General features: G+C 33.2%; 1 pseudogene; it reads right to left on the bottom strand.

Moving 5' to 3' along the window:
* Nucleotides 1–16068: 16068 nt before the first annotated feature.
* Nucleotides 16069–22082, bottom strand: LOC107861351 (annotated as a pseudogene).
* Between the last annotated feature and the right edge of the window lie 2608 nt (nt 22083–24690).

The raw sequence follows: 24690 nt of genomic DNA, 5'->3' as shown, positions 1-24690 counted from the left end.
CCTTTTTGTTTCAATTGATCTATTGCGCTCGAGTTGAGGATTCTTTAAAAATAATTTATCCATCTTTCTTTTTCATGCCTACCTTGATTTGTTATACTCGAGTTGAGGGTCTTTCGTAAACAGTTTTTCTATCTTTCTTTTTCATATCTATTTTAATTTGTTATACTCAAGTCGAGAATCCTACAAAAGCAACTTCTCTACCTCCACGGAGCAGGAATACGGTCAACATACAGTCTACTCTTCTCAAACCTGTTGTATTCTACTTTGATTTATTATACTTGAGTTGAAGGTCCTCCGTAAACAGTTTTTCCCTCTTAGCTTTTCATAGCTACTTTAATTTGTTATACTAGAGTCAAGGATCCTTCAGAACCAGTTTCTCTACCTTCTCTTACTCAAGTCGAGAATCTCATGAAAACAACTTCTCTACCTCCACGGGTAGGAATAATTATTTTTGTTGTTGAGAGATCATGACAATAATATCCACGTTGTGGGCCCATTTCATACATGAAAAGAAAATGTATTTTAGGTCCATTTCCATTGCTTCTCAAACTTAAAACCACATCATTTTCTGTACTCTTCTAGGGAGCATACTGAATTTTTATTTCTCACTATGGCCCCAATAATTAATGATTTCACGCGTTTTAGCCCTTCCAACTTTTTCTCTTGGTGTCTACCTAATAGGACATAGATTTGCATGCACACACTCAACATTCGGTAGTAGAGGTAGAACTTTTATTAAGAAGGTTCAAAATTAAAAAAAAAATAAACATATAAAATAGTCGATTGAGGTTTCAACATTTATTCTCTATATATATAAATAATTTTATCATATAAAAATAATTAATTTTTTAACCTAAAATGATTCGGATAAACCTCTGGCCTAAAGTAGGTCTGCCCCAGCACACACCAAGCCACCAAGGAATGGGGTGTTGTATGAGCGGGTTGAAAAATTTGAACAGATAAAATGAGTTGAGTTAATAAATGTACTCTCTCCGTTTCATTTTATCCGTCTCAAATTTTCTAATTTGATGTTTCATTTTTCTTGTCTTATTTTACTTTCCAAAACAAAATAATTTTTTTTTCATTATATCCTTAGTGCAATTGATTACTCCTTGTTATTAGCATTCTTGAAAAATGTTGCAAAGAGGAGTATCATTAAGAGTATATCATTAAGAATATAAATGGTGTTTTGGTATTATTAATCCATCAATATTGGAACTAACAACAAGACACAATTAAAAGGGATAAAATGGTAAAATTATACTATCAATCATTATTTTCTTAATAGCTGTGTCATCCCTATTTGGAATAGATAAAATGAGACGGAGGTAGTAAGACTTAAAGTTAGTGAAGTAAGATATATCTACACAATGATTATAACTCAATCCTCTCATTATTTCTTTTCATACAAGTCACTTAAATACCAAATAATTTTCCTTTTCTTTATTTTGTATATATATTACTTCTGCGATCTACAAAATTAATATGGTGTGAGGAGCCAAGGAGGGATACCCATGCCCAATAATGGTGCATGTCTAAGTCAATCTGCAGATATTTAAGGAATAACAACTAGAAGAATAAGAATTTTCTTTTAAGAAATAGTAAATATTATTATATTATGGAATTATATAGTTTTTTTTTTAAAGAAATTTAAAGTCAAGCAAGAAAATTACTAGCAAGTAACTCGAGTAGCTCGGTGCAGTGGCGGAGCCACCTTTGTTTCGAAGGTTCATCCAAATCCCCTTCGACAGAAAATTATATTGTTTTTTATATTATTTTTCTATAATTAAAAATATTTTTATGTGTATATAGTAGATGTTGACCCTCTTCGATTAGTTCGTATATATACTTCTGAACTCCCTTAATGAAAATCTTGACTCCACCACTAACCGCTTGCAAGCTACTCGTGAAAAATAGTGGTGGCTAGATACTAAAGCATGGTGTTTTGTATCTATTGGGCAAAAACATACTATCTCTGTTCTATTTTATGTGTCGTCATTCGAATTACCGAATCGATTTTTATAAGTATAGTACGTGGTATCTATGTTTAAATACCGATTATCGAATTACCGAATTCAAATTATAAAAATACCGAATCGAATACCGAACGGCCACCCCTAACTTCTAGTACTCAAAAGAAAGAAAATTACAGAGAGAAAATAATGTCAAATAATTGGGCTGGGCCTTCACCTCCCTGCCATCAACATGACCCAATCACGTGTTTCTATGGGCTTTTCAACCCAAATTAGTTGAAGTGGGCTCCACTAGGCTCCTCCAGTCCACTAAAGCAGCCCACTTGTCGTCCTACTTAGCAATTTGTCAACATGCACTTTAACTTTAATTTTTTTTTTTTTCGTTTTGTGAAATGTGAAAAAGAAATATTGGTAACTTAAAGATATTCTTTTTGGATTTTGATCAAGATCCGAAGTTCGGAAACAACCTCTTTACCTTATCCCTGAGGTAGTGGTGTGGATTGTGTACAAGGGCAAAGTGACCTTTCATTCAGGGGCTCATCCGAACCTCCTTCGACTAAAAGTTATACTATTTTATATGATTAAAAAAAAATTTAATCTGTGTATAGTCGATGTTGATTCCCCTTCGATTAGTTCGTATGTATATTTCTGGACTCACTTAACGAAAATCCTGACTCCGCTACTAACTGTGTACACTTTATCCATCTCAAACCCTATTTTGTGAAAATGTACTAAATATGTTATTGTTATTACCGTTTATTAAGCCCCAAAGTGAAGATTTTTATCGAGGTTTGCATGTTGCTAATTCTTTTTTTGAAACTTGAAGTAGTGTTTTCGAAAACGTGAGTACATGTGTTGCATGATTGTTGTTAGCTCTAGTCGCAAACTTAGTCAACATGTACTTTTTCATTTTTCAAAAAAATTAAATCGGTGAAGTGAAAAAAAAAATAGTTGTATTTAAGATATTCTCTTTGAATTTTGATCAAGACGCAAGGCAAAGATTCTTATCGGGGTAGATATAGCTCCAACTATATACTTACCGATCATTTAATTTTTAATAAAACTATTATTATGAAGTTATAAATATCACAATAATCTACGTATTTAATAAAATTTGAAACTTCGTAACAATGACTATCAGCTGAAGATGTCCAAATGGCTATATGAACAGTAAATTCAGGAGGAATTTAGGTCCATCTACCATTGGCTCTAAAACATTTAATTACCTATCATTTTCTGTACTATTTAAGGGAGCATAATATATTTTTTTTAAAAAAAATCTCCATAAATATACCCCATTTAATATTTTCACGCATTTGAACCCTCAAAACTTTATTATAAGATCTGATTTATATCTACTTGGTAGCTGACACATAGAGAAATAATAAATAATAATGTGACATTATTATTAGCAGACTATATATAACGAAAGGGTAATGAATGAAATGGATAAGTGACATATAGCTTATTTAATAATATAGCCACCTTATTTTAATGAATACAACCTCTATCCAAGAAGGCCTGCCCATACACAATAATTGTGTATATATCTAAGTTGATTTCTCCCTGAATATTTAATAAAAAACTATCAATTTTTTTATAAATCTTTTTATTAGAGTAGTAGGAGTATTAGTTTTCTAAATCGATAATGATTGTCAGAAGTTCAATATATGTCAGTGATATTGTCTGCTTTGAGTCTATATAACTCATGATGGGCAAGAAGTTGAATTGATGAATTGACAGTTTGTTGAATCGATACTTTTTGCTACTTTCGTCATGATGATTTCTATCGTAACATTAAAAGAGTATGAATGTATCGAATCTATGCATGTCATCATCAATATTCTAAAGCAAGCAAATTAATTGGAGTACGCCGACCTAGTTCCGATTCAAAATTTTCAATACTCATCATCATCATCGAATCCAGTACCAGAGAGATGTTTGTGTGTGAGTGTTGAGTGTGTGCGTTTGTGTGTATAATATGCACGGACTTGAACCGTGGCTAAAAGAGTAAGTCCATAAATTCATTTTTCAGGGTAAATTATGGGACTAAATTGCCATAAAATTGTGTAGAAGGATTGGAGTCTATCTCGATCATAGTAAATAGTAGTAGTAAAATCGTGGATCGAAGTCTATCTCGATCAAATCTCTAAAAAGTCATTTTTAGTCTCGAAAAAGTTCGTAATTCATTCATTAAAGTGGTACGATTCTTATTATGAAAGAATTCATTTTAAAGTAAAAGGTGGGAATAAATTCCTTTTTAGAAAAACGACAGTAAAATCATATTTTTAATTGAAATTGTATCATTGAGTGAACATGAATGTACCGAATCTATACATGTCATCATCAATATCCAAAAGTAAGCACCCAGCATCCGCTTACCATGGAACAGAAATGAAGGACCCAAGACTAGAGCAAGTTGGGTTGGGGTATTAGGGTGTAAGTGCGGTAAAAGGTGACAAAAGATGTGCTCGTACGGTTCACAGAAGAATATTAAAAAGTAGTACACTTATTATATACTAAGATTATTTTGTACACTACATACATTTATGTAATCAAATGTGCGTATAGATAAGACTTGCAAGATTGATAAGATAATGTTTGTTGCACTACACAACTAATTCATTTGCAAGTTGAAGTTGTTTGTTATTGTCCATAAAGTATGATGGAATATTTAGGATCTTATTCTTAATTAAAAAATTAAAATTGAATTTTAGAAAGTTAATAAAAAACAAAACCTCACTATTGATAAGAAGCATTTTACCAATTACCACCTTTTGTTTGTTAATTAATTAACTTGTATATTTTGGATGATTTAGCTTAGAAATTAAACTAGATATTACTTATTTTATCTGTCAATTTAAACTGTTCTGAAAAAACAAATCGTTATTATCAGAGTTCAAGAATGAGACTTCTAGGCCAGCCAAGTTGAAAATATCTCTTGATGTATCCCTCTTACTTTCCTCAATACATGACATCAAATATTTTTTAAAATTCTAATATTATAACTTCATTTTACCATTTGTTGTAGAAATGATTTCTTGCAGAAATGTATAGCGAGATAGCTTATAATAGATTCTTCTCATTCAATCCTTTTTCGAACCCTATGTATAATAAAAGGTTTCTTGCACCGAAGTACCCTTTCAAGATGATCAAAAATATTTTCGCTTATTCTTTAACGTGATTTGAGCCTTCAACGGATTGATCAATAATGAAGGTATTCAACCACTTAAACAAGTATTGTTTATTAAGACTCTGATTATATACTGTTGTATTAAGTTTTAATGATGACTTCTATTCATGACATCTAGAGACCAGATTCGTCGTACGCTGAATCTCAAGTATAATCCTGGACAACTGTGTATTGCTTGCTGTACACTGTACTATTTTATCTGTTAGTATGATGATTGCACAGCAGTGTTGCATATGATGTGAGGACACCTAGTCCAGTAAAAGGCAACATTCGTTTTTGTCCCTCACTATATAAGTAAAGATGTGACAATGGGCAAACCTAATTTTTGCACAAAAGGAAATTTCTCAAAAAGGCAAAAGATGTGACATCTAGAGATTAGATTCGTCGTACGCTAAATCTTAAGTATAATCCTAGATAACTGTGCATTGCTTGCTGTACACTGTACTATTTTGTTTGTTAGTATGGTGATTGTACAACAGTGTTGCATATGACGTGAGAACACCCGATCCAGTAAAAGACAACATTCGTTTTTGTCCCTCACTATATAAGCAAAAATGTGAGAATGAGCAAACCTAATTTTTGCACAAAAAGAAAAAAATTGCGCTCTCAAGAAACAGAAAGCTACTCTTCGCTAGGGACCTAATAGCTTTCATCTTTATTTCTTAAGTCTTGAGTTTTGTTCTAAAAAGTGTAATCTACTTCTTCAATTGTGGTGTAGCAATCTTATTTTAATATATCCAATGTTAATTTAGATAGAGTAAACTAACTGCGTCAACTAGAGGTAGTTGATTGATAGTGGTGTGGCAGAGTTGTCATACTCATTTGTGACGAAGGTATTACAAGAGATTTGATTTAGAGTTAAATTTTTTGAGGTTGTTTGAGTATGTAAGTGTTTTGGTGGCTTGAATTTTAGTTGAGTTGGTGATGTCCTGTGGGGACATTCGTGATTTTTTCTTCCTTGAATAAGAAAGTTTCATATATAATCTCATGTGTTATTTCATTCTGTAATTTTCTATTTACTTTGTTTATTTTCTTAGTCAAATATTCACAAAGGATTCGATCTTGTATTAGCGATAAATTCGTATAAGACAACATATACATAATCACTTAACAATTTTAATTTATTGATTCGATGTATACACTATATTCGATCCGTGACACGGTCACTAGTCGTAGGAACAGATCGAATGGATCAAATCGAAAATCCTGTGTATCAGTTGGGTCATGCTGACTTGTTCATTTGTTGTCATCCAAATCTATAGAAGATGATTTCCTAATTTCACGAGTGTAGTTTGGATAAAATAGAGTATATATACACAGATTATATAACTATTTCGTAGAGGTCAAATGATTATTTTTGAAGGAATTTTAGCTCGACTACAACAAACCAAACTAAGTTGTGAAAAGGAAAATAATGGTGAAAAGACATAAAAAAACAATAGAAAAACAGTAATAACAACAAAATAACGTAATAATCAAAAAATCATAAACAACATCTGATAATAGAAATCAAAAGCAAGACACTATGGAGTCGTTTGATTAGGAAACAAGTTATCTCGAGATTAATAATCACATCTTTAAGGTGGATAAAAATAACACTATAGTTACAGGAACTAATCCTGAAATGAATTATTCCTTACATTTTATCTCAGTTAAATATGAGATAAGCTCAATCTAAAATTAATTCTGGCATGGGGTCGTTTGATTGGAAATCAAGTTATCTCGAGATTAATAATCACATCTTTAAGGTGGATAAAATAACATTATAATTGCAGGAGCTAATCCTAAAATGAATTATTCCTTACATTTTATCTCAGTCAAATATGAGATAAGCTCAACCTAAAATTAATTCTGACATGGAGTCGTTTGATTGGAAAACAAGTTATCTCAAGATTAATAATCACATCCTTAAGTTGGATAAAAATAACATTATAATTGCGGAAACTAATCCTGAAATGAATTATTCCACACATTTTATCTCGATCAAACATGGGATAAGCTCAACCTAAAATTAATTCTGACATGAGTTCGTTTGGCTGGAAAATAAGTTATCTCGAAATTAATAATCGCATCCTTAAGGTGGATAAAAATAACATTATAATTGCAAAAACTAATCCTGAAATAAGTCATTCTACATATTTTATCTCAGCCAAACATGAAATAAGCTCATCCTAAATTGATTTTGAAGTTAGTTACTCCCTCCGTCCCATTTATGTGTCGTCATTTGACCGAACACGAAGTTTAACAAATAAGGGAAGACTTGATAATGTTTACCAAATTATCCTTTATTAAAAAATGTGTTCCTATCTTTTTTTTAATTAAGTGGGACCAATAAGGATAAAAGTGTAACTGTGTCTTTAAATAGTTACCAAATAAGGAAAAATGACATTCTTTTTTAAACAGACAAAAAAGGAAATAATGACACATAAAATGGGACAGATGAAGTATCTTTTATCCCTTCTACCAAACGTGCTCATATAAGAATAAGATCAATACTACAAAAAATACCATCAAGCTTAAATGCGTAGAGAAATACGACAACTCTCCATCGTGCTAATCTTCCACTTTAATTCGTGACCTACACACTCTCCTATTTAAAATTATTTTTTGATACTCCCTCCGTCTCATTTTACTCATTTCAATTTGACATTATATATTGATTAAAAAAATAATTAATAACATGATTACTTTATCATAGTACCCCTATTAAATGATATTTACATTTTAATTTGGAGAAAAATAATTAATACTAAGGATAAAAATTTATTTTTTTTTTGTTTTGATTAATGAAAAATAATAAGTAGAATGAGAAATCAAATTAGAAAACTTAATATAAGTAAAATGGGACGGAGGGAGTAATGCTTTTTTGGGTAACATGTCATTAATAAGTTAAGCTACAAAGAAAATATTAAAAATAATTCCAATCACCAAAAAGAAAACAAAATAATAATAGTACTTCAAGTGCACCTTCCCCAAAAAAGAAAAAAAAAAAAAAAAAAGGAAAAACTCAAATATGTCACTGAACAATCAGAAATAATTTATTTATTTCATTCGTTAAAAGTTGGGCTCACTCATGTCATCGCCGTTACAAAATCGGTTCATCCATGCCATTACTTTTTAACAGATAGTTTTTAAAAACAGTCTTGCCACGTGACAGCTAATTAGAGGGCCACGTCATTTTTTATTTTTTGAATTTTTATTTTTAAAAAATATTTTTTTGATCCATTAAAAAGAATCCACGCAACTTTTTGATCCATCAAAAATTAGTTTGATTTATACTTTTAAAATTTGTTTAATTTTTCATGAATATATTCTTAAAACGTTCTCGTTCGATTAATTTTTTTGTCATTTTTGACATATTAAGATTGTTTTCATATTTTACCTTTAATATTAATTATTTTTTTCTTCAAATTAATTTCAAATACAATAGCAAACATCATTTAATAAATATATTATAATAAAATAGTTATTTTAATTGACGGACGAGTAACTAAAAGGAATGGAGAGAGTATACACTCCACGCTTTTTATCACTTTATTTTTTATTTATTTTTTAAGATTCACATTAACTAAAGATTTCGTTATTTTTCAATTGAAACTGAAGGAATATATAAACATCAAATATTATTATTATATTATTAATAGTTAGTTTCTCATTTTGCCAACTCTACGTATACTATATATGTCGGCATGTTGTCGCCTTCCTATTTTTACAATGATAAATGATGATTCATAAAATGTTACGTACAAATGTTGAATGCTGATTAGGGGCGGCTCAATCCTTTAGGAGAAAAGGAGGCCGCCTAAGACCCCAAAATTTGAGGGGCCTATTTTTGTTTAGAATAATAAATTACAAATTTTAAGAAATATATTAAATACTATTTATAGAAAAAAGAAAAAATTTATATAAAAAAATAAAATGCAAGGCCTCCGTTTGATTTTTATTTTAGGCCATAAATTTGTTTGAGCCGCCCCTGATGCTGATGATGTCATTCCATGTTTAATAAAAAACTAAAAAGTTACTTACATTTGGCTGATAAAATATTTCATGTATGCTAAGATATACTATATGATTAATTAGAATAACGTTTGGTTATAAATTTTAGTAGTAGATTTAAAAAAAAAAATCTTTCAATATTTGTTTGATCATGAAAAATTAGTCAAATTTTATAAAAATAGATCAAATTAATTTTTAATGAATCAAAAAATTAGATGTATTCTTTTTAATGGATCAAAAAAAATAAAAAATGTCGTGGCCCTCTAATAAGCTGCCACGTGGTAAGACTGTTTTTAAAAATTGACTGTTAAAAAGTAATGATATGAATGAGCCATTTTTATAATGATGATGACATAAATAGACCCAACTTTTAACGAATAACATAAATGAGTCATTTCTAATAATTCAATACATATTTGAGACTTTTCCTAAAAAAAAAAAAAAAACACATACACACTGAAAACTGAGTATGTCAAAAGGCTGTGTTGGGGCTGGGCCTTGTTCCATCTGCCACGTGTCAACTTCCACATTGGGCTTTCCACCATATTATTTTGGCGGGAAAATTATGGAGGGAAATTAGTGATACGTGGGCCCCATTTTGGCGGGAATACGAAGCAACCATTCGGTCCACTTATCCACATTTACGTAGTCCACTTGTCCTCCTACTCCCTTAGTCAACATGCACCTATATTTTTTTGGCTCTTCTTCCAAAAAATAAAATAAAAACAAATGTGTTTTCTCTCTTATATTAGTCGTCGATCTTACTAAAAATATCCGTTCTCAAAATAGTTATCGAAGTATTTTTTGTAATCGACTTCCCTATAACAAAATGGAAAGGAGATGTTGATCTTAAAACGATTGTCGAACATTCCTTCGTGTCGTGATACGGTATCGACTGAAATTGTAGCATAGTAAAAAATATTATTGTAGGTGTCCAAAGTTTATACATTTCGTATAATTTCAATATACATCAACAACAACAACTTACCCAGTGTATTTTTACATAGTGAGATCTGGGGAGGGTAGAGTGTACGCAAATCATACCACTACCTCAGGTGAAGTAGAGAGGCTGTTTCCGATAGATCCCCGGCTTAGGACCAATAGCAGTAGAACAAACACAAAACATAGATGTATATAAACTAAAACAATATACAAAATAAATTAACATCGATATCCACAAGATAATACTAAAACCATAAAATAATATTATTAAAACTATCTATCTGAAATCATAAACATCACTTAGCACCACGAACAAAAAACTTCCAACACAAAAAAAGAATGTTCCCCTACTACTACCGACGCACTCTCACCCCCTAACCCTCTACCCTAATCCGCGTCCTCCACAACTTCCTATCAAGGGCCATGTCCTCCGTAAGCTGTAGCTGCTCCATATCATGCCTAATCACGTCCCTCCAATATTTCTTCGACCTACCTCTACCCCGCCTAAAATCATTCATAGATATTGTCTCACACCTCCACACGGGAGCATCAAGACCCCTCCTCATCACGCCCGAACCGACATAATTTTTTGATAGACAGAATTTGATTCGTCACCTTTCACTAGACAGAATTTGATTCGTCACCTTTCACTGCATGTAGCAATGATGCTGCTTTAGAGGAAAACTTTGTTGTTTCGGTTCGTTTTTTCTTCAAATCGATTAGCAGAAAGTCAATAATTTCTTTTAAAATAAAGATAGAATTAATTATTTATATTTAAAATTAATTAGTCTTAAAGGTAAACAATATTGATTATATTAAAAAAGTTAAGAATAAATTAACGAAAAACACTTTTTATAGTATAATTTTTTAAAGATAGCAATGATGAAAGAAAATAATGATAACCAAGTAATTGATATGAAAGGGAAGAAAATTCATTTTGTTGTTCACTAAAAACGTTATTTTAGTCGTATGACAATTAGCGGTTGACCTACTCTCAGAGTAATCGGGCCAATGACCCCAATAAAATTGGGAAAAAGAAAATGAATATATATATATATATATATATATCGGGTCACACCCTTTTTTCGCTCGAGGTCTAAGGATTTTTCCAATTAAAGTGACGATATTGAATAGGAATTAATTGATTTACAGAGTCGCCACTTGGAATTGAGTTATGGTGTTTCAAGTCATCTTTTTGAATCCCTAATAAAAAGGAAATGACTCTTTCTTGATCTGCGAAAATAGAAGACCAGGTAAGGAATTCTGTTGACCGAGGGAAAGGTGTGAGGCACCCCTCGAGTCCCGTGGTTCTATCACTGTCGCTTTTATTGACTTATCTTTTCTTAAATTATTTTAATAAATTATGTTAAGGCCTAAATTCGCTCATTTTAAAATATATCAAAATCATTTAAAACCTTTGTATTGAATTTTGAAAATTAATTTGGAAAAATATTTTGTCAAGGTGCATTATTGCATCCTTGAATTTTAATACATCCTAGAAAGATGTGTACGCCACATTCTTAATCAAGACAAATGTATTAAACGTGCCTAAAAATTGTTTAATGTTAAAAAACATTGATTTAATTTTAATTTTTTTTTTTTGTAAATTCGTAACAATTTATCTATTTAAAATGCTACTTAATTTTAATAGTATTCTTAAATAATATTTAATCAAGGTAATTAATTAATTCAACAAATAGTTAAGTTTTATTGATAATAATGAAATAAAAATAAAATAAAAATAAAATAATAATAATAATAATATAAATACAAAAAGTCAATCTTGATTAGTCAAATACTTTAAATTAAATTTAAATAATTACTAAATAATCTTAGAACTAACATTACGTGAACTACACATATAAAAATTGTATGAAATTTATTTGCCTTGCCATCTAACTTAATCAAAACTAAATTTTCTTTCTTTTAAAAAAAATATTAATCACAAATTTAGCTAACAAAAAACCTTGACATAATGTATAAATGGAAAATACAAATCAAAATAAAATTTCCCCTTTATTTTTCCTTTTTAAAAAAATAAAAAAAAATAAATAATAATAATAATAAAAAATCTTTGATAAACTGAAAAATGCAAAGTTATGTTCATTGGCAGTGAGGTGACGGGAGAAGGGATGGGGAGGTCTGCTTCGACGAATTTTGGTCGATAGAGTAGCGATTTTGGATAACGACGGTGATTTTCGCCAGAAAAAATATCAAACAGCATCTGACCATTTTTCGATGGCTGATTTGGCAACGAAACAATAACAACAACGAATAGGCAGTTTCAGTGAATTTTCAGCGAAAAATTCACCGAAAATAATTAAGGAACATCTATATATTTCTTCTGATTTCTCATCCATATATTGTAGTATGTGTAGTATTGTGCAGGTGAATTGTGTTTTCTGTGTATGTGTGTAATTGATGAATGAAAATATGGATGCTGCTACATCTATGAAAGTATAAATTATCGTGTGAACATTTTTATTCCGCTTTTGTCACGTACAGATGAAAAAATATATACTTCACCGCATATTATAAATTTTCTTTTCAATGTTAACAATACCCAGATACAACAATACAATAAACTCACATAACAATTCATGGTATCACTAAAACAATCATTATGATTCAATTTATAAAAATAAAAATACAAGATTGAATAAAACCTCTGATGAAGCAAGAAATCGTCACCGGAACCTTCAACTTTCTTCTTTTCTCTCTTTTGTCTGATGTTTTTCTCTCTTCTCTGATTTTTCACTCTTTTTTTTTCTCTATATCTGATATTTTTTCTGTCTGATTTTTTTGTCAGTGTCTAATCATAGGATCATGTACGTACTCCTTCTCTGAAGGGGGGAAATCCTTTTTAACATGGACTCTTGGGAAGGAACATTTTTTTAAAAAAAAATTTAGGGGGGAATACTTTTTAGGCAAATAAAGGGGAGGGAGTTTTTTTTTTTTTTTTTTTAATTCAAATTTTATCATTTTTATTATTATATATATTTATATATATTTTTTATTATATAAAATAATAACAACAAAATGATAATAATAATAATAATTGTAATAATAATTAATTAATTTTACGTTGAAGAAAAATACAATAAAATTTATAAATAGTCAAAATAAATACAACAATACAAAAATAGTTAATTTTATTAAAATTTACAAAACAAAATATATATTTTATTTTATTATTATTTTTAATATCTCAAAATTAATATTACTTAATTATTTATTTTTAAATAAAGAGTTATAAGAAATAAAATAAAATTAATAATCAAAATAATATATGATTTAATATTTAAAATCGATGGAGGATAAAAAATCACGTGTCTACATTTTTGCTCTCTTTGTGTGAAATCTCAAAGAGTTTTCATACAAAGAAGTAGACAAGATATGATTTTTGAACCTCCGATTATTTGAAAGGTAAAAATAAAATAAAAAACAAAAAATAAAAAATGTGACCGAGTTCTGTTTTTGAACATTCTATCTATCCCGGGTTATAAGAAAATCAGGTCACGATTAGTTCAAAGGTAATATGGTGAGAAAAAAAGTTAAAAGTTGAATGAAATTCCGTTGAGTTTTCGGTTGACAACTTCTGCTCTATATTGAACTGATTGACAAAAAATAAAAAATGAAATAAATATTGCAATCTCTAAAATCTTGATCCAAATCTTCATGACTTGAACTTAAAAAGTCACCCTATTCTTCAGGTGGGCACCTGACTTGTTATTTTTTTCACCCTGTTCTTCAGGCGGGCTCCTGATCTTCTTCTTTCATCACCTTGTTCTTCAGGCGGGATCCTGGATTGTTTTTTCCTTCACCCTATTCTTCAGACGGGCTCCTAGACTTACAATTTCTACACCCTGTTCTTCAGGTGGACTCTTGAACTTCTTTTTTCTTCACCTTGTTCTTCAGGCGGGCTTCTGAACTTTTTTTTCTTCACCCTGTTTTTCAGGAGGGCTCCTGGACTTACAACTTCTTCACCCTGTTCTTCAGGCGGGCTCCTGGACTTCAACTTCTTCACCTTGTTCTTCAGCTAGGTTTCTGAACTTCCAATTTCTTCACCCTGTTCTTCAGGCAGGCTCCTGAACTTCCAATTTCTTCACCCTGTTTTTCAGGTGGGCTCCTGGACTCAAAGCAAATAGTAAAACAGAAAAATAACATCCTATTCTTCAGGAAGGTCCTGGATATAAAATAAATTCTCATTCTTCAGGAGGGTTCTGTCCCATTCTTCAGGAAGGTCCCGAGCAAAAAACAAATTCCATTCTTCAGGAGGGTCCTATCCCATTCTTTAGGAGGGTCCTATCCCATTCTTCAGGAGGGTCCTGAACATAAAATAAATTCTCATTCTTCGGGAGGGTCCTGTCCCATTTTTCAGGAGGGTCCTGAACAAACAATAAATTCTCATACAACACACATAAAATTTTTGCCCTAGTTTGTACTGAAAAAATTTATGTGTCATTGGATTTTAATATATCTCGCAAAGAATAAAGTTTACCATGACCGAGATCCTGCATCGGATGCTGTAACTGTGCTTCTTGCATTGAGAAAAGTGTGAAATTGCATCCTTTATCTGAAAATAATTATTTTATCTCTTTTCCAAACAAAGAAAAATTCTGAATTTTTTAAAACATGTGGTGGTTGGTTTGTGGCATTTGGCTTTTGAAGTGGCCGCTCTCGCACTTGCCATGCTCAACTCTTTTTCAATCAATGATAATATTCATTGAATTGTCATACTTCTTACTCAGAAATCTAACTACTGAGATCCTCAACTCGAATCATATTTATGTTATATGATGCTTCTGAGTTTAGCTTCCAATACATCTCTTAGATTTTCACGAGTTTAAAATGGTCAAATCACAATCATCTTGAGTACTTTACTTTTACTTTGAAATGTTATCTCTGTGCATCGATCCTTTGTTTTGCTTTGTACCCTTAAAGGAGTTGGTAGCGAGTTTGGAGTCCTTTCTCACTCGACCTGACTTGAATTTGACTCAAAAGACAACAAAAAATTTTCGTTTGATGACAAGGACACAAAAAATCAAAAATTGAAATAAAACAAAAAAAAAAGACAATAGGCATCTCTTTTTCAAAACAAAGAGAAAACTTATCTGAATGTGGAAATCGATTCTGGTGATTATGACATGTATTTTGAATCAAATAACCAGATCTACCCATACTAATCATTACAACTTTTGTCCACTTATTGATCTTGAAATTAAGCCAATCTTGAACTTGTTCCTTCTTGATAACAACTTTTTTTCGGCCAGTGGCACCTCAATGGATTTTTGCCAACGAACCTATCTCCTTTTCACTTATGTCTCAGCTCACAGTCGTCTTATGGTGCCCGAAAGAGTTTTCATCAATAAGACTCTCTCATTTTTTATTTTTTTATTTTTTTAAATAAACACTCAAAATATGAAATATTATGCACTCATAACATGTTTAGCCTTGACATTCTCAAAAATTGATCCGAAGGTCTTTCTTTGGTTGTAACTTGACTTTTGGATAAGGTTAGAAAGAAAGGTCGGCATGAGTCTCAAAAAATTTATATAACATTGGGTGAAACATAGAACTTTTGGAATCGATTCTTTTAAGAAAATAAATTTTTGCCCCAGTTTCATTTCATTCTGGGTAATTTGAATTTTCTTTTGGTTAGACCGAACTCCAGAGTAGGGCTGCCTACGTCTCTTGTCATAGCAAGAATCAGGTCCAACGTATTTCAGGAAACATTATTCTTTTGTTTGATTTTGAATTTTTGATTGATTTCTTCTTCTTTTTTCAAATTTTTTTTTTCTAACTTTAATTTGATTCCAAAAGAAGGGTATGAAGAAAACTAAAAGCTCAAAAGGGTAAGCAAAGGTTGATATATTATTCAGATGGTAGAACAAAATGCCTTCATTATTTCAAATCTTTCAAAATGTAAGTACAAAACATTCATAACATAATTGTACATGAATATCATACATAATATCTTTTAACTGCATCAGCATTGACCGACATTCCTTCCATTTTGCCTTCTACATCAGTCTGATATAACGCACCATTAGGTAACACTTTCTTCACGATGAATGGTCCATGCCAATTAGGAGAAAATTTGTCTTTAGTTTCAATCTGATGGGGTAGGATGTGTCTTAGTACTAATTGACCAACTTCAAAATATCTGTGACGTACCTCTTTGTTATATGCTCGTGCCATTCTCTTATGATATAGTTGCCCATGACATACTGATGTTAATCTTTTCTTATCAATCAATCTTAATTGCTCCAAAAGAGTCTTGACCCATTAGTCATAATCAATTTCAGCTTCTACAACTACTCGAAGAGATGGAATTTCAATTTCTGCAGGTATAACTGCTTCAGTTCCGTACACTAACAAGTAAGGAGTTCACCAATTGAAGTTCGAACTGTAGTACGATAACCCAACAAAGCAAAAGGTAACTTTTTATGCCATTGATGGGAACCCTGTACCATCTTACGAAGTATTTTCTTTAAATTCTTGTTGGCAGCTTCTACAGCTCCATTCGCCTTGGGACGATAAGGATTTGAATTTCAATGCATAATCTTAAATTGTTGGCATACTTCTTGCATCAGATGTCTATTGAGATTCGCAGCATTATCCGTGACAATTATCTTTGGAATGCCGAACCAACAAATGATGTTGGAGTGAATAAAATCAACCATAACTTTCTTTGTCACTGACTTAAAAGTCGATGCTTCTACCCACTTCGTGAAATAATCAATGGCTACTAAGATAAACCTATGTCCATTCGAGGCCTTTGGTTCAATTGTTCCAATTATGTCCATTCCCAAGCCACAAAAGGCCATGGAGTAGTCATTGTATGCAATTCAGATGGAGGAGAATGTATCAAGTCTCCGTGTACCTGGCATTCATGACATTTATGAACAAAATTGATGGAATCTCGCTCTATGGTGAGCCAGTAATAGCCTGCTCGGAGTATTTTCTTTGCCAAAACATACCCACTCATGCGTGGTCCACAAATCCCAGAATGTACTTCAGCCATGATTTTTGAAGCTTCTTTAGCATCTACTCACCTTAGAAGTCCGAAATCAGGAGTCCTCTTATACAAGATTCCTCCACTTAGGAAAAATCCACTAGATAAACCTCGAATGGTTCTCTTTTGATTACCATCAGCATGTATAGGATATTTCCCAGTCTGAATATATTCTTTCATATCATATAATCACGGCTCCACATCAAGTTCTTTTTCAGCCACATTACAATATGCATGTTGATCATGAATCTGTATATGGAAAGGGTCAATATAAGTTTTGTCAAGATGTTGAAGTATCGAAGATAAGGTCGCCAAAGCATCAACAATCTCATTATGAGTTCTGAGAATGTGTTTGAACTTTACCGATACAAATCGTTGACAAAGATCTTGCAAACAACCTCTATACGGTAGGAGTTTTGAATCACGAGTCTCCCAATCTCCTTGGATTTGGTGGACTAATAAATCTGAATCTCCCAACACCAACAGTTCTTGAATCCCCATGTCAATGGCTAATCTCAATCCCAAAATGCAAGCTTCGTATTCTGCCATATTATTGGTACAATAGAATCGAAGCTAAGCTGTTATAGGATAATATTATCCTGATTCAGAAATAAGAACTGCTTTTATCTCCACTACTTTTACATTAGCGGCTCCATCAAAGAACAACTTTCAGCCTGAATGACAATCATAAAAAATAACTTCATCAACATACAATACCTCTTCATCTAGAAAAGAAGTCTTCAATGGCTCAAACTCTCCATCAATAGGATTTGCAGCCAAATGATCTGCCAAAGCTTGAGCTTTCATCGCAGTTCGTGTCACATAAATAATATCAAACTCTGTAAGAAACATCTACCATTTCGCGAGCCTGCCTATGGGCATAGGCTTCTGAAAAATATGCTTTAAAGGATCCATACGAGAGATGAGATAAGTAGTATAAGATGACAAGTAATGTTTCAGCTTTTGGGCTACCCAAGTTAAGGCGCAGCACGTCTTCTGAAGAAGAGTGTACTTAGCCTCATAAGTGGTAAACTTTTTGCTGAGGTAGTAGATGGCTTGTTCTTTTCTTCCTGTGACATCATGTTGACCCAATACACAGCCAAAAGAATTATCTAAAATAGACATGTACAATATCAAGGGTCTGCCTGACTTTGGAGGAACCAAAATAGGCGGATTCGACAAGTTTCTCTTAATTCTGTACAAATGCCTCATGACATTCTTCAGTCCATTCAACTTTAACATTTTTCTTCAACAACTTGAATATTGGCTCGCAGGTTGTCGTAAGCTGAGCAATGAATCTACTGATATAATTCAACCTTCCAAGTAAACTCATCATCTCCATTTTATTTTTTAGTGGAGGTAAATTTTGGATAACTTTTATTTTTGAAGGATCTGACTCAATACCACGTCGACTGACTGTAAAACACAAAAGCTTTCCTGACGAAACTCCGAATACACATTTTGCTGGGTTAAGTTTGAGATTATACCTTTGAAGCCTTTCAAAGAATTTTCTCAGATCTTTGACATGGTCAGCCTGCTCTCTTGACTTAATGATCACGTCATCCACATAAACTTCAATCTCTTTGTGCATCATGTCATGAAACATTATGGTCATTGCCCTCATATAAGTTGCCATAGCATTCTTTAGTCTGAAAGGCATGAATCGATAACAATATGTCTCTCATGGAGTAATAAATGATATTTTTTCTGCATCTTCTGGATCCGTAATTATCTGGTGATACCCCGCATAACAATCCACAAAAGAAGACAGATCATGTTTAGCACAATTATCCAACAAAATATGGATATTGGGAAGTGGAAAATTATCTTTCAAACTTGTTTTATTTAGATCACGATAATCAGCACACATCCAAACTTTGCCATCCTTCTTTGGAACAGGGACAATATTTGCTAACCAAGTAGGATATTGGGCCACTCGAATGACTTTAGCCTCGAGTTGCTTCATGATTTCCTTTTTTATCTTTACACTCATGTCAATTTTGAGCTTTCTTATATTTTGCTTGATAGGAGGAAAAACAGGATCAATTGGCAACTTTTGAACTACCAACTTAGTGCTCAAACCGGGCATATCATCATAAGACCATGCGAAGATCTCTTTATACTCATGGAAAGCTTCAATTATAGCTTTTTTTTGTTGTGGTTGAACACTTATCTTAGTCTCCCTAATATTTTCATGATCTTCTAAATTGATCGCCTTAGTTTCTTCTAAATTGGGATTTGTCTTATTCTCAAACTGTTTGAAATCCTTGCTTATATCCTCAAATGTTTCTCCTTCATCGTATTCAACTTCTTTATTCATTATTTCATAATTAGATTGGGTTTTTAAATCTGGTTGACAAATCTTCATGCATGTTATATCATTAGAATCGGCATAGAAAGAACTGTATGATAGAAGAATAAATAAATAAACATCAGACCCAAAATAAAATAAAAGGAGACTGCACTTTATAAAAAACAAAGCTAGAAAGAGTTTTAACCTAAAATACCAAGGTAAAGGTCTGAATTACAATCCTAAAATTATTCAAATTACAGAAAGAAATACAAGCTACTAAGATTGTAAGAAAAGCAAATAAACTACCAAGAATCCTTCATAATAGGGAGAGGAGTGGCCTCCCAATTGTTAAGCTGGACATCAGGGCCGACAAACTGCACATCTACAGTGCTGGTACCTTCCCCGATTTCAACCATATCAGCTTCAATGAACATATTCTGTAAAAGGTCAATCAACTCTGTACCATCATCATTCATTGATTCCGCAGCAGGTAACTTGGAGGATCCGACATCACTGAATTTGCTAAAAGACTCGTAAAGTGGCGGTATCGGCTTGGTAAGTGACCATGACTCTTTATTACGCTTTTTAGCCTTATTTATATCTTCAGCAATAGGCTCGTATCCCAAACCCAAAGTACCAAAGTTCTCATAGAGGTTTACCGGATGAACTATGCCTTGTAAAAACATCCCTAGACCTTTTCCTGGTTCGAAACCATGCTTCAACATTTTATTCACTACCATAACAGATGCAGAGGATAATTGTGGTCTTGCGATGAGATTCCCCTCGAGGATACGCTCAACAGCCACTACCTCAGAAGCTTGATGAATTAACACATTGGCAGTATCGGCTTCGATGGAAGAAACATAGTAGTCTTTATACATAGATAAGTCTCTTTCACCATGAACAACTATCTCTTACCTGTCATATTCGAATTTGACCATTTGATGCAACATTGATACGACTGCTTTAGTCCTATAAATCCATGGCCTTCTCAATAACATATTATATGAAGCATCAATGTTCAGCTCTTAGAAATTTATAGCAAAATCCACAGGCCCGATTATCAATATAAGTTCTATTTCACCGAGGGCATCAGTTTTTTATCCGTCAAAACCCTTGACGCATACATTGTTAGGTCGAATTCTCTCCACATTCATTCAACTTATACAAAGTTGACATAGGACAAATGTTAGCGCCTGATCCTCTATCAATTAACACGAGTGAGACGAAATTCTCATATTTCACAGAAATGTACAAACCTTTGTTATGCTCAGTACCTGCCATAGGTAATTCATCGTCTGAGAAAGTAATTTTATTTGCTTCAAGGATTCTTCCAACAAATTTTTTCAGCTGATTCACTCTAATCTCATTGGGAACACATGCTTCGTTAAGAATCTTCATTATAGCCTTGCGGTGTTCCTCTGAATGTATCAATAAAGACACAAAGAAATCTGTGCTGGTATCTTCTTCAACTGTTCCACAACAGAATATTCTGGCAATTCTATTTTCTTTAAGAATTCTTTAGCTTCTTCATCAGTGACAGGCTTCTTAACTGTCATTCGTTCTTCACCGCCTTGTTTATTCTTTCTTAACTCTACTGGAGCATAACATCTTCCAGATCGAGTTAATCCCCCTACTTTATGTACATATTCAGTCACTTTTTTCCCCTTGTGCATCACCACAATGCTATCATAATTCCAAGGGACAGCCTTGATATCAACCATAGGCAACTGTGACATTGGTTTAATAACAATAGAAGATATGGGAGCTCCTTTTATGATTAAAAGAGACTTATTGAATCTTCTGGGAAAAATGGGTTTCGGCTTTCTTTGACTTGACCCAATATTTCTGAAATCGCTTTCCCCATCACCAAGGGAGCATTCGATAATTCAGCTTTTCCTTTGTCAAATCTACAACATTTGCTGATTTTTTCGAATCAGTTTTAATTTTAATAATCAGCTTAAAGGACATCGTAGTATCTTCACCAATAAGTATCACTTCGAGCATGTTTGTTTCGTTATGATCTGACAGCAGATTTTGATTGATATTTAGAGCGTCTAGACTTTCTACCATAATCTGTTGGGTATTAATCAACTCTTGAATGACTCTTCTCATATACCAACATTTCTCTATGTCGTGCCCTAGGGCATCAAAACAGTATTCACATCTTCTAGAATATTCCAAGTTCTTCGGAGGAGGATTCGGGAGCCTTCGCTCAGTTGGGTTTAGAACATTCATTTTTCTCAGCCTATGAAATAAACTGGTGTAAGATATTTCAATAGGAGTGAAATTATTTTTTACCATGTTATCCCTTGTGAATTCTACTCTAGGCTAAAAATTAGACCTCGTAGGGCCTCTTTGAACTTGCAGGGCCATTGGATGATTTTGGATTGCTGGTGCACGCCACTGTGGGTAAGAAGGAGCTCGAGCATATGATTGTGCATTGTAAATAGGATATTAGGGAGATGGAATGAAATATAATGGATTCTGTGCGTATGGTTGACGCGTACCTCTCCAATTTTGTCGTGGACCTGTCACAACAGTTGCTACATCCTCTTTTCTTTTCTTTCCCCCGAAACTTTCTGCACCACTTTGAATTACCTGTGTTGTTGCTTTCAAAGTGGCATGGCTGACGATCTTTCCTGACTTGATTTTATTTTCTACCATCTCTCCAACTTTGATAACTTCGACAAATATGCTTTCAATAGTAGAGAGCAAATGATGGAAATAATCAGGTTCTTGTGCTTGTAAAAAAATATCAATTATTTCAGATTTTTTTATCTATGGTCTGACTCTTGAAGCCTGTTCTCTCCATGTGACGGCATACTCTCGAAAAATTTCGATCATTTTTTTTCTCATATTGGCAAGCGTAGTGCGATCTGGCACTATCTCAATGTTATATTGAAATTGTGGAATGAAATATCGAGCCATGTCATCCCATACATGCCAACGGAAAATGTCTTGATCGATGAACTATTCAGAAGTTATCCCTGTAAGGCTTTCTCCAAATTAAGCCATCAATAATTCTTCCTTCCCTCCTGCTCCCCTTAATTGATTGTAAAACTTTTTCAAATGAGCTACAGGATCGCCGTGTCCTTCATATTTGTCAAATTTTGGCATTTTGAACCCTATCAGCAAATGGACATCAGGAAACATACATAAATCCTTGTATGAAACACTTTTTGGTCCACCTAATCCTTGCATATTTCTCATGCTCTGCTCTAGGCTTCTAACTTTTCTAGCCATCTCCTCATGTTCCTCATTCTTTGCAATCTTCTCAATCACGATAGGAGTATTGTGTTGATGAACATGATAAGATGGATTTTGGGATTTGAATGTCACTTCAGGAGGTTATAACATATCATGACTTGGTTTCCCTGTATTCTTCGGTACTGTCAGTTAAGTACCCGCAGTAGCTGGTGCTACAGAAGTAAAAAATGGGCTATTTGCGACAGACGGATTTGGTGGGAGAATGGTAGAAGTACCAGCAACTCCAGACATATTAGCAAATGGGCCAAATCCTGGTGGGTAAAATGGATCATTAGTTTGAGCTGGGTGAGAATTCGGATCATTCGAAGTCGAAAGTCCAGGGATTGAAGAAAGTGGGGCTTGTCCATTCAACCAAACTTGGTGCATCTCCGCCATCTATTGTTTTAATGACTTTATTTCTTCCATTGATGCTACTTCCTGCGAAATCAACTGATTCTGGTCTTCTTCACTATCAGACCCTATACCTTCTCTGCGGGTCATTCTTCTTTTACCCTTGTATCTGGTGTTATACGGATGTGATGCCAATTTAAACCATAAACCAACCACCAATTATTTTATATTTCTGTGATCAAGTAATTAACGGGTGAGTGTTATATATTTAGTATATTGCAATGCCACGTTATATGTCATGTTTCTATATGCATTTCCCAACCTATCATGGAAGCTTTGTATTTCATCCCGGCTTTTCTAGGCATATTTTCATAAGTTATGATCGAACCCTTTGGAGGGTTGCCTACGTATCTTGGCAGGACATGAATCAGATCTTGTGTAGTTCCAGAGGAATTTAGCAAAATTGTTGTCTTTTTTTTTATTATTGAATAAAATATTTAAAGTAAGTGAAGTAAAACATATGTAATATATATAGAAATAAACAGTCAACTTCATTACATTCTATAATATAAATACGACAAAATAACTGACCCAACTCTTAAAATAAAACCTACTAACTGACATCTGAAAACTAAAAGACATAATATCTAAACAAGAAGTTTTAAAAGAAAACAATTATCCCTTCAAGGAGACTTCGGTTTAATGCGTCCTCCCAAACTCAAATATATGTCCTCCAATGAAGTAGTGAGACGCTGTGCAAAAGCTGGTACTTGTGCCAAAAAGTCCTCACGATCCAACTGCTGATAATCCAAACCCATTCTGGCAGAATCTTGTGCTACACTGCGGACCTTCCCTCGAAGGAAACTAAAAGCCTGATCCCATTCCTGGGCCTGTTGATCTTGGAAATCAACCATCTCTCTTGTACGTTGTTCAAGAGCAGAAGCAACCTCCAACTGTTCTCGCAATATTCCTCTTTCACGAATTCACTGAGATCTCTCTCGATCAAATTCTTCTTATATATTCTTTTCAACTTCTTGAAGTTGTTGTCGGCGAGATGCGGCAAGTTCTACAACGTGTGACCCCTAGTGGTAGCAAGCTTGATTTGTCCCCGAAGTGCAACCTCAATATCTGCTAACTTAGCTTTCTCTTCAGTAAATTCCCTTTGTTGTTCGTCTATTTTTGCCCTGCCATGCTCTAATTCTGCTCTCAAAGCTTGGTTGGCCTCATGATGTTCTCGCATGGCTCTCTCAATTCCTATCCTGATTGCAACTTCCTGATCTATAGGTCCCCTAACCAATCTTTCTGGTCTGACTGGCGGACTCGACTGTTCTTCAAACCATTCGCGGAAATCTGGGTGCACTTCCCTTTCTCATGCTCTATGACCATCGTTTCGATCCCCATAATACGACAACCCTCCCAAATCTGTTGGGTCAAATCTTTTGGAAGTGGAATCTCTGGTCTGACCTCAAATACAAACTCAGTCATATTTTCCGCTATGGAAATTATTTGACGCCTGCCTAGCTGACGTAGAACCCTCAATGGAACATACGGTTGAACACCTCTAATACCCATTAATAACAAGAACGGACGAATGACAGAACTATGTATAACTTTCCTCCAAGGGAACTAATGGAGATTCCAAGTGATTTTATCTGCTGTCAAAGAATGAAAAAAC

This window comes from Capsicum annuum, chromosome 11 (genome assembly GCF_002878395.1).
Source record: "Capsicum annuum cultivar UCD-10X-F1 chromosome 11, UCD10Xv1.1, whole genome shotgun sequence".
In the NCBI taxonomy this organism is placed as follows: domain Eukaryota; kingdom Viridiplantae; phylum Streptophyta; class Magnoliopsida; order Solanales; family Solanaceae; genus Capsicum; species Capsicum annuum.
This window is presented reverse-complemented; position numbering and strand designations above follow the sequence as displayed.